This window comes from Papio anubis, chromosome X (assembly GCF_008728515.1).
Source record: "Papio anubis isolate 15944 chromosome X, Panubis1.0, whole genome shotgun sequence".
Lineage (NCBI taxonomy): Eukaryota > Metazoa > Chordata > Mammalia > Primates > Cercopithecidae > Papio > Papio anubis.
This window is the reverse complement of record NC_044996.1, coordinates 44,098,820-44,110,816: the sequence shown is the minus strand read 5'-3', so window position 1 is coordinate 44,110,816 and position 11,997 is coordinate 44,098,820. Positions and strand designations below refer to the sequence as shown.

The 11,997-nt window shown below is 38.7% G+C and overlaps 1 protein-coding gene across 1 annotated transcript in view; it reads right to left on the bottom strand.

Annotated features, from left to right (window-relative positions):
• The window catches only part of GUCY2F (guanylate cyclase 2F, retinal), a 122,508-nt gene extending 110,742 nt beyond the window's left edge, over nt 1–11,766 (bottom strand). Inside the window, exon 1 of the mRNA XM_009198096.4 lies at nt 10,996–11,766. The gene's annotated coding sequence lies outside the window, so the exon portion shown is untranslated. The remainder of the gene's footprint in view (nt 1–10,995) is intronic.
• Nucleotides 11,767–11,997: the final 231 nt, after the last annotated feature.

Sequence of the window (11,997 nt, the reverse complement as noted above, 5' to 3'; positions counted from 1 at the left end):
TCAGGGCTGATCATCAGTGCTGGTGTGCACCAGTCAGGTCAAACTGGTTGTTTATGGGCAGCAACAATTCTGTCTGTGCCAGCCCTGTTGGTTATTATCTTGACTCTCAGTCCTAATTTTATGAGAAACCTTGACTCCTGAAGAGACCAATCTGAGGCATATCTAGTGAATCTTAAAGACCTACCACAAATAGTATGCCCCAACATTCATATATTGGTGAAAGCTGATTTGAACGAGAGTCAAGAAAGTCTTGGGGGAGCAAACAGTTCACAAAACAACATAAGCCAATGGCTGAGGGGTGTGTGGGATGGCGGAGGACTTCTAACTTTGCTTTGGGGACAGTGGAAAGATGATTCTGGGCTGATTATATGCATAAAAGCCTCAAATTTATTCCTAGGCCCTCAAAGATAATCTAGTCTAACCTGCTTCCAAAACTTTAAATCTATTCTCTGCACTGTGTTGAATGCATAAGAGTGAGATACAGGATGGTAGAGGTCTGAGGTGTTAACTCAGGCTTCAAAGAGCTCCCAACCCAGGCTGAGCTTTAGTCAAGAGCCACATGCTTCTCCTCCCAGCTTCTTTCGGCTTCCCTCTTTTCTCTGCCGTGGCAAAATTTGGGAGCCAGGACACTGTAGGAGCCACTCATTATCTGGAGTAATATAGGAAGGGTCTCTATTTCTGGTCTGTATTGTGACAAGGATCTTGAACTACATGATATTTCTGTCCTTATAGGCCTCACTCTATTGACCACTAGGAATGGGCAACAGTGAGGACAGCTCTATATGGGAAACAGCCCTATTCAGGGCAACAGGGCCAGAAGGCTGACGTAATGCGTCTTCTTCCCCAAACACACTAGTTTCCTGGGTTCTTTCCCAGTATCTGTGCATTTAATCCAGAAATTAGCACTTAGAATAACAAAGTCTAAGATACATACCGAATTCTTGCTGTGTGTCAAACGCTGGGCTACACTCTTTCCATGTATTGTCTCATTTTAAAAACTGAATTTAAAAAACTCATCACAGTCCTTTGAAGTATGTGTTATTATCATCACTATTTACAGATGATGAAACTGAGGCTCAGAAAGGGTAAGTAACTTGCCTAAGGGCAAACCATGGTAGAATGGAGATTTTCACCCCAGTTGATTGAGCACTGTACTAGATAGAAGTTCTGCAGATAGCCCCTCATCTATGAAGTCAATGAGACCACCATTATTATACCTGCTATATTAATCAAACTGAGTTTGAATCACTCATTTACAGTTTAAAGAAGTTCCCCCAGTCACCCATGAAAGAATAAATTAGGTAGAGTTGGGGAGGGGCAGAGTAAATTGGGAGGAGCCACCAGAAATTCATTATCCAACCAGAAGTAATTTGCTACTAGTGTTCAAGCCTAGCCCTGGGACTGCCCACTTACTCCTCACTCAGTGCACAGTGCTGCACAGCTGGGGGTGGTGAACACCAGTTCCACTGCATTCTATATAAAGCTAATCCTAATCTTTGAGAATGGAAATCTTGAGGGTACACCCTTCAGCATATTAGCCCCAATTTTCAACTTCCTCATCTGCAAAATGGGGGTAAATTTAATCATTTTGAGATAAAGAATTAAATAAGTTAGAATACTAAGCACACAGTTGTCTTTCAATAAACACTGCTTCTTCCTTGCTATTTGGAAAGAGGACTCCACTGGGAATCAGAAGGCCAGGGTCCTGGACCCAGTTCTGCACCGACTCATTGTGTGACCCGAACAGATTGTTGCCTACTCTAGGTCTCTCCTTTTTCCCCTTTAGCTGGACTAGCAGATCAGCAAGTCCCTTTCTTCTCTGACCTCCATCCATCCTGGGATTGTGTACTTTGTCTAGGCAGTTACTTTTCTAAACCTCTGCACTTTGAAACTGCTGAGTTCATTCAACATTTTCTAACATTTGCTGCTCGAATTAGCTTCTCACTGGAGTTGGATTCCCCCAAAGTAGTTTGCTCTTGCTTCTATCTGGTAGATCCAGTTCCTGATCATTTTAAATTTTGGCCTAGAATCCTCTGTCAAGCATCTGTGATGTGAAGACCCCACTCCCCCACAATGCTGGAGTTATGCTACACTGAAAACCTGGGCTCCTAAAATCACTGGTTATCTTATTATCATTAATAACAAACACATGTTGAGAAGCTGGTCCGTGCTAAGACTAACTAAAAAAAAAAAAGGGGGGGGGAGAGTATAAAGGTCTGGCCAAGAAATCTAAACAAGAAAAGCAAGCACGTACCTCAGGAGGGAGAAAACCAAGTTAGTAAGTTCCCTGCTTGCTTTTGCTTAACATTAAATCTCCAGTGCCCTTCGCAGTGCCTGACACATAGTAGGTACCCCAAAAATATTTGTTGAATTAATACTGAAGAGGAGATATGGAGCACAAATAAAATGTTTTGTGTTACCATGTTATTTAAAATGCTCTATTTTAAGCCTTAATCAGGACCCACCTTTGGCAAAACTATCAAGGGATAAAGTTCGTCTTCAAAATTCTAGTACAGCTCTCTCTGCCCTCTCGTTAATGGAGAGAAAAACAACTCTAAAGAAACTCTTTAAATGATTTGCACTAATATGTAAATGAATGATAATATTTGACACTTTCCTCTATTGCTCCCCAACCAGTGATGTTTGTTTTCTCATAAGGGGTGGGGAGAAGTTTATGCCGAAATAATTAATCTCTAATAATATAATGTCTATTTCAAGCATCAGTTGCAGGTAGGCAGAGGAGGATGGACTACTTTTTGAGTAAAAAACTGAAGAAACTTTTGGTGCCCCTCAGATCAAAGTGATTAACTGTCCATTCTAGGTCTAAGGCTGGCATTTTTGTGTTATAATCCAGGTCACTCCTAAGCACAATGCCCACCCCAAATTCTGAAAAGTTGGCTTTTTTATACCATTTCTCAAATTCGTACGACGTGGGTCCCTCCTCAGGCCACATGCCACAAAGTGCCCCTTGACATTCACTCTCAGTTGTTGCTCTTTTCCCTTTGTTAACTGCAAGATAAACATTCCCCAAGCTGAAGGTCTGCCCTTACATTTTTTCTGGTACCGGTGTGATGTATTTGGTGATATTTCTAGCTCTGTTAGGACTCCCTTGACAACCAGAAAGTTTTAGCCATGTTGCTATAGGATTTAGTCTTGATCCCCCAACTTAAGATTTCACAGAAGGAAACTTATTCTTTAAAAAAGAAAAAAGGAAGGAAGGAAGGAAGGAAGGAAGGAAGGAAGGAAGGAAGGAAGGAAGGAAGGAAGGAAGGAAGGGAGGGAGGGAGGGAGGGAGGGAGGAGGGAGGAGGGAGAGAGAAGGAAGGAAAAGAGGAAGGGGGAGGAAGGGAGAGGGAAGGAGGGAAGAAGAGAAAGAAGGAAGGAAAGAAGAGGAGGGAGGAATGGAGGGAGGGAGGGAGGGAAGGAAGGGAGGGAGGGAAACAAAGGGGCAAGATAGGGGGAGGATGCCTTGAACTTCCACCTGCTGATTTCGGTTTAAGGAAAAAAACTAGCTCACTAAAGGCTTTCCTGGGGTTAATGGGAAATGTGGATATAACTAAAACAAAGTTTGAAGGTATGAAATTTTGGAAATAGAATACTAGTGACCCACAGTTGTTCTGGGGCCATTGCCTAGGTTACTCAGGTATGAACACCTGCATGGGATCAGGCTTCTATGGAAAGCGGCTAGAGCATAGGGATGTGTAATTTCATTTCAGGTAGTTTTCACAATCTGGTGGGAAGCCTGGCTTCACACAGAAAACCACTGTTCTTTAAACATGTACAAAGAAAGACTATGACAAATAGCTCTGAGGGAAATGGTTCCTCATACTAGCTTGTCAAGCCGAGGACTTCTATGAAAGATTGATTTGTCTTTCTAGTTACAGCCTGAATCAAGTTAACAGCTTGTATAAGACAACATCAGGAAGAAATAAAAAGGAATCATGAGACAAACTAAACGAAAGCTTGGATGAGAGCCTTTGAGCTCAAATCTTGACTTAAAGTATCTCGAAGGCTCTCTTTAACCCGTCTTTCCTTCACTCTTTAATTTTTTTTTTTAACTACATATTGCAGTAAAACTAATATATCTCGATCAGAGTCTCAGCTCCCAGGTGGGCTGTGTTTTATTTCCCCCATTACAATCTTTCTTATAAACAAGGACTGTCAACTACTCACCAAGTAATTCACCACTCAAATGTCTTCAGTTTACTGCCTGCGCATGCAGACCACTGGCATAGCTACCTCAGTGTGCCCATTTCTTTGCATCCTCTATGCATTCACAATCCTGTCAAGGACTCCAGTCTGTTGATAAATTCCATTAATGGGGTAAATAATTGAAGGCATTAGTAAACGTTTTGAAAATCACTCTTCAGCATCCGCAGACCAAGACTTGGATTAGGATTTAGAGTGACACTTCTAATCCTTTAAATTGATCCCACCTGTAGCAGAGTTAGTGCTGACCTAAATGCAATGACCCAGAGATTAACAATTAAAGTCCTCTGGATAAATACGTCCTCCACAGACTACTGCCTTCTTTTACCTTTCAAAGTCAGACACAAACTCTCAGATTTTGCCTCTGTGTTCTTCCTTTTTCCATTCTGTCTAATAACCACCAATCGCCCTTTCTCCAGGACAGTTCTAAATGCCAAAACATTCATCAGCTGTGAGTCAGCCTAGCATATAAAAGGTGATCCAGGCTGGCTCCCTGCAAAATTCAAAGCAGGTGAATTTTGTCTCCTTCTCCTATTCCCCTTAAGTGCCTTCACTGCCTTTCCTTCCAAGAGAGATTCCCTACTTCCCTCTACACCTTTGTACAGAGACATGGTTTCTCCCATACTTTAGATGTATTCCTTTTCCTTAATAAGTTCCTCTCTGTCCTGGGCACCATTCACTCAGGGCCCTGTTCTGGATTCCCAATGTGCGAACTGAGATGTTAAGGGCCAAAAATGACTTCTATTAAATGAGTAATGTTTTTTAATAATAGTTGTATTGAGATATAATTTATCTACCACAAAAGTATACAATGTAGGGGTCTTTTAAGTATATTCAAACACTTGTGCAACATTTTCATTATCCCCACAAAGAAATTCTATTCTTGTTTAAAAGTCACTCCCCATTTCTCTCCTCCTCCTAGCCCCAGGCTGCCACTAATTTACTTTCTCTATGGATTTTCCTACTCTGAACATTTCATATAAATGGAATCATGCAACATGTGATCTTTTGTGAGTGGCTTCTTTCACTTAGCATACCGTTTTCAAGGTTCATGCATGTTCTAGCATGTATCAGTACTTCACTTCTTTTGTGGCCAAATAATACTCTACTTCTTTGGATATACCACACTATCAGTTGGTGGAAATTTGGGTTGTTTTCACCTTGGGCTATTGTGAATACTGCTTTTATTACCTTTGTGTAAAAGTTTTTATATGGACATATTGTTTTTATTTCTCTTTGGCATATACCCAGGGAATTGCTGGGTCATATAATAACTCTATGTTTAACATTTTTTGAATTAGCAAACTGTTTTCCAAAGTGTATGCACCATTTTTCATTCCAACCAGCAATATATGAGGGTTTTTTACCTACATTCTTACCAACACTTGTTATTATCCATCAATATTTTTATTTAAGTATGACAGGTATTTTATATGTACATTATCTTACATTATATTCACAACAACCATGAAGGTAGATATTACCCATTCTTTCCATTTTATAAATGAGGATGCCAAGACTGAGATAAATTAGGCAATAATCATACTTACTGAGTGCCGATGATGTGACAGGCATTTTTGGAAGCCCTGTCTCCTTGGATCTCCACAGTGACCCCATGAGATAGATACTATTTGAATTCCCAGATGCCCAGAGAGGTTAAAGTAACTTACCAAAAATCACACAGCCACTGGTCAGTAAAGACAGAATTTGAACTCAGACACTCTAATTCTAGTAGGTAATAGAGCCAGAAAATTTAAACTATTTGGCTCCAAGAAAGCTCACGTTTATCCTTGATGTATTCCACTAATGCACCTTTGTGCTATCCCTCCAAAGACTGCTTGCACTCTAACAGGGTCTCCAGAAACACACCATGACTACCCAAAGGAAACAATCCCTAATTGTAGAATTTCAGGTGACCTGATGGGAATACTGGTGCAAGTGAGGGCCCCAGTTAGCATTCTGTATCTACTGCTGCATGGTGCCATGAGCAACTCCAGCATGGATTTTATGAGAAGGTTCTGATGAGGACTAGGATGTTCAAGGGACCATCATTCAAGGAATGTTCCAAAATCCTGAATAGACATAAGATTCTAAATTTATAGGTAGAAATAGCTGGGAATTGGTACATAAATAAAATTTCTAAAGTGAATTTGCTTCTTTTGATTAAGAGTTCCACAAACACTTGTTGCTTTATGGGCTTTACATATACTGACTCAATGGATCATCACAACTGTCCTATGGGGTAGGTATTATCATCATCCACATTTTGTAGATGAAAAACTGAGGCACAAAGAGATTAAGTAACTTGCCCAAGGGCATACAGTTAGTTTGTGGTGAAGCCACCTGTTAAAATAAGTCATCTAACTTTAGAGTCAGAGCTCTTAACCACTGCCTCTTAATCACAGTATGGGGCTCACTGGATTTATCCATAAACTCAAAAATTCCCATTGGATCTCTAAGTTTTAGTTACAGTATAATTAAAGATGATTTTAGAACAGAAATCTAAAACCATTTGGGGTCCTCATGAATCTAAAATTATACAGATACTTCAAATCCATTTGCGAGTACAAACTTAAGAATTATTCCTACACACCTTTTAGAACTGCTATCAGAAACATCAGCACACTGTATGATTAAGTATTGACCTTAGTGTTCTCACAGACTCACAGCACCAGAATGTTCATGGATTCTACTAGATGTTGTTGGAACTCATATCCGTTCCTCTCTATGTTTCCAATATCAAAGCCTAACAATTTACAAAATTTTCATCTTCTCTGGATGATCTTTACTTCCTCAGGTGCCATGGAATGAAAGAATCCAAAATAGCACCCTCTCCCTCCACAAAACTATGAAGCCAGTCACATCACTTTAGCTTTCCTCTTAACATTAGCCGCAAGGAAAAAAAAATGTAGCCCTTTTACATTTAATATATATTACTACTAAACACTACAGGGAACTCCTAATTACATACACCATGGGAAATGGCCTTACATAATATTAGCCTAGGATCCTTGTATTCCTTTGGAGACTAAGATGCAGGGCTGGGGCATGAGGTATAAAAATGATTCAGAATGGTGTGCTTCTAGTTAATCATCCAGAATAAGGCTTGGACAAGTAGCTCCTTGTCCTGGGGAAAGTGAGAACCTGGGGAACAAGGGAGGTGATGGACGAAGACAAATTAGAATTAGAGAGGGAAACTACAAGAAAGGATGTTAGGCAAACTTACACATTTTGCTTCATTCCAGTGAGGGCTCTGAAATGTGGTTCTTGACCTTCCTTTAGATTTTTCACCTAACCCTACTTGACAGAAAGTTATTTTTCTAATTCAGTAGTAATAACAAAATTCTCTGTCTGCTTATAGTACTCAACAAATACTTATAGCACTCAGCAAGACATATATTGTTTCATAAAAGTAGAATAGCTTTGGGCAACAAGCAAAATGATAATTTCCGGTTTTTGAGTGTCTCCTTTCAACTGGCACTGTTAGCATTACTTCATTTATTTCTCACACCATCCCTAAGAGGTAGGGAAAATTCTTATTCTCACTTTAGAGATAGAGGAAAAAATAAATAAATAAAGCACAGGAAGTTTATGTGCTTTGGCCAAAGTCACACAGCTAATAAATGGTGGAACCATGATGCAAATTCAGGTAGCATGGTTCCAGGGCCTGACGCTGAATAACTGCTATACTGCTTCAGGATGCAAAGAAGTTATTGAAGTGTATTACGCTTGCATATTTACAGTATACGTTATTTTGTTTACATATATGTGTGTGTGTTTGTGGCATTATAAATGAGTTTGCTTTTCTTCAGTTTTGAGTGGAGAGGTGACCCAGCTTTCTGCCACATTCAGCCCAGAAAACGTGACCCGAATAGATCTCAGTGCTGCCCTCTAGTAGTCAGTTCCCACACTGAAAGTAAAGCCAAGGTTGTAATGACACCATAAAGCCGCAAGATGTCAATATTTTACCACTATTATCAAACTCCTCTAAGATCAATTTTTTTAGAAATTAATACAAGTTGCCTGATTGTTGTAAAAATATGTTAGAAAATTCGGAACAGTAAAAACCAGAAAAAATTTTTTGTTTGTATTGAATCCTGTATTTTTCCAAGGTTAAACTCAAACCAGGTATACAATTTTGTAAACTTTTTTTTTTAATTTGACATTAAAACGTACCTATGTTCTCACTAAGGGCACAGGATTTGGAGTCAAACTGACTTGCCTTCAAACCCCAGCTCCATATTCCCTAGCTGTGTGACCTGAGGTTAATTACTTAATTTCCCTAAAGCCTTAGGTTTCCTCAAATGAAAGAAATTATGATAAACAGAACTATTTCCCAGCACTGTTGTGGGGATTAAAAAGAATGATGCATATTAAGTGTCGCACACAGTGAGTGCTCAAAACATGGCATTTCTTTAGACCATGCTAATCCCATGGCACTCTTGTTTTTAGAAGCTCCACTCTACATTTTTATCACATATACTTTGACATGTACACACCCCGTATCCTATGTTAAATAAGTATATTTTTTGCTAAAAATTTGAGACGATTTTAAAATTTTGCCTTTGAAATTTATTATGTTATGCTTCTTAGCAGAGATTATATATACTAAAGAATTCTTACAAACTGATACAATCTAACCAACCATTTTCCCAATGTGTCAAAATTGTTCTGAACACAAAATGTAATAATCTATAAAAATGATGAGTTACATTTTTTGACATTTACTTAAACATTTATAGACTTTGATTTTGCAGTTATCTTCATATTTTGAAGCCAATAGCTTTTTGTCAAGCTTCAAACCCCTTTGGCAGATCCTTGGGAAGTTCGTAGGCCTTAGGTATTGTCCTTGTAGTGCTCAATGGATTAAAATAAAAGAATCTGGTTAACATTATTATCATTTCACTTGTGCATTATTTTATGGCTACAGAATATTAAATTTTGTATATGTTCCAAAATGTACTCAATTATTCCTCTAGTATTATATATTTAGGTAGTTTCCAAATTTTCCCTCTTATAAATGATGCTACAATGCATATCGTTAAATATAAACCTCTTTTCAGTGTATTAGGATTATTAATTTAGGATAGATTCCCAGAAGTAAAATTGCTGAGTCAGAGTGTATGAATATCAGTAACGGTGCTTAACATGTATTGTCCAATTACTTTCCAAAATATTTGGACCAATTTATGCTCTCACCAATGGTCAATAAAATAAAAGTGTCCATTTTATTGCCCTGTCACCAGCTGCAGGTTGTCTCAAATTTATATTTGTCAATTGTATAGGCCAGAAACAGATGTTTGGTATTAACATCTATTTTTCTATTACTATTGGGTTATTTTAAAATTATTTTCTCATAATTTTATAAGTCATACACATTTTCTGCTTTGTGAATCTTCTCTTTGTCTCTTTCCCTGTTTCTAAGGTCCAGTGGTAGACAGAGGATCCCCCAAAATTAGTGTTTTTGCACAGTCTTATGCAGAAGCAGGTAGTTAATAATGCTATATAGTGCTTATAAACTGTGCTAATACTATGGATTGGCTTGCTTCACTTCCATTCCACCGCAGAATCTTCTGTACCTAAGATTTTGCATGTGTATTAGATGTCACCAAGTAGATGCACTTATATGAAGTTCGGCAGTTAAAAGTGGGCTGAAAAACTATCTGTATACATGAGGTTTTCTGCAGTGTTCATTTTCCACCTTCCTAGGTATCAAGAGGAAGTGATGTGCTATCCCCACCAAAGTCAACAATAGCAGCATCCTGATCTGGTTTCTAATCACGGGGTCACAGCTATTGGATGCTCTTCGTCTAGCTCCCTAAGTATTCGGAAACAGCTGCAGCTGCTGCAAACGAGAAAATAGCAGGTTCTTGATTCTGGCAGAGCTCTACGGGTGACATCAAAGGTAGTAATTCCCTTAAAGTTTCAGTTCCATATTTTTCTGGAACTACGCTTGTGAAATAGACCTGTAGACCTTCCAGCAATCTTATAAGTACTCAGTACCCTGTTTTAAATTCCTTCCTGTAAATTGTTAGGAACTTTTTGGAACATGATCTAACCGTATATATTACAATATAAAAATATATATACACTTTGACCTAGCAATTGTACTTGGAAAATTCTCTTGCACGGAAATAAAAGCATTAGCATGCATTGTCACAAAGATATTTATTGCAGTGTTATTTTAGTGGCAGAGAACAACCTCAGGAAACCCTGAATGCCCACCAACGAGGGAGTGGTTACATTCATTACAGAACATCCATGCTGCAGAATACTATAAATCAAACTAAAAAATTTAAAAAATTTTTTTAAAAAGAAAAGATTGTCCATTTATTGATCTGAAAGTATGCCATGATACATTTAAGGAAATGGTCTGTATGATTCCATTTTTGTAATTAAAGAGGCAAGCACATTCCTTTCTGCTTAAGAAACTTACAGTGGTTTCTGTTTTCTGCCCTGAACCCTGACTGGTACACACACTGTCATCATTATCACCATTAAACATTATATATCTGAGGTGATGCAAACAGCTGGTTTCTCATCCCAGTTATGAATCTCATAAATAAAATAAATATACAAGAAAATTCTTGGAGGCCCAATACTTATTAAAATATTTTATCACACAAGGGACTTCTGTTTTAAGATACAGCAACTTGTAGCAAACTAATGCTGTTGCTGAGAACAACTAGAAAAAAATCAGGTGAAATACTCCCCAAAAAGTTCCTCTTTGAAAGCGCCAGAGAGCCAGGCCTTGAGAGGTAAGAACCGAGAAAGAAGGGAAGCTCACCAAAATCAGCTCAACTTTCTGCATGTTGTTTTTTCCTTAGGGTATTTCTCAATTCTTGGTCCAGAAACTGGGTAGAGGGTGGCTCCTATGAGGCAGAGAAGTCAACAGAGCTTTAGATAATATCACAGGACACGGAGTACAAAATTGAAGTTTAAGGTCTGCCAAGGCCAGCCAGGATTTGAACGGCCATGAAACTGCAGAGAGAAGCAGCACAGGAAAGTGACCCTGACACTTAGCACAACTTTTCCACTCCCGGAAATTGCCAATTAAGTTGCGCAGGGCAAAAGATTGTAAGCCCTGCAGAGTCGGCTAAAAAGTAGAGCGGAGTTTCGGGAAGATTCACAGAGCTGAAGATACAAAAATTGAAGTTCAGAACTTCTCAAGGAGGAGTGTCCCTGGGAAACATCTATCCCGGGTTTTCATTTGGGATCCCTGGAGAGCTACATCCTAGCAATGGAGTAAACTAGAAATAGGTTGAGTCTAGCAAACACTGCAAACCAGCCTCAGGTCAGCTCAGTGGCTGAAAAGATTAAGATAATTTGCCCTTCCGCTGCCTGGCAAAATATAGGGTGAATCCTCTCTGGAGCACATAAGATCATCTAGAGTCTATATACTTTTTTAGGCACAAAGTCTGGCACTCAGTGAAAACCTAACTAATGTACCAAGAAACAGCACCAAGAAGAAAAAAAAAAAAAGTAGGCAACAGGAACAGACTTAATGACCAAGTTATTGCAGTTATATGACATGGACTATAAATATTCAAGAAAATGAAAAACAATGTGGAGAATTTCACCAGAAAACTAGAATCTATAAAAAGAATCAAATGGAAATTCTGAAAATGAAAAATACAATAAATGAAATTAATAATTCAATAGTGGGCCACATAAAGTCTAAGGTTCACCACTACTTTGTATGATATTCTGAGTACCAGTTATGTTATTCCCTCTGGAAGACTCCCTTCTCCCATGGTGTGTAGCATTCGGGGACTGCCAATCAATATGC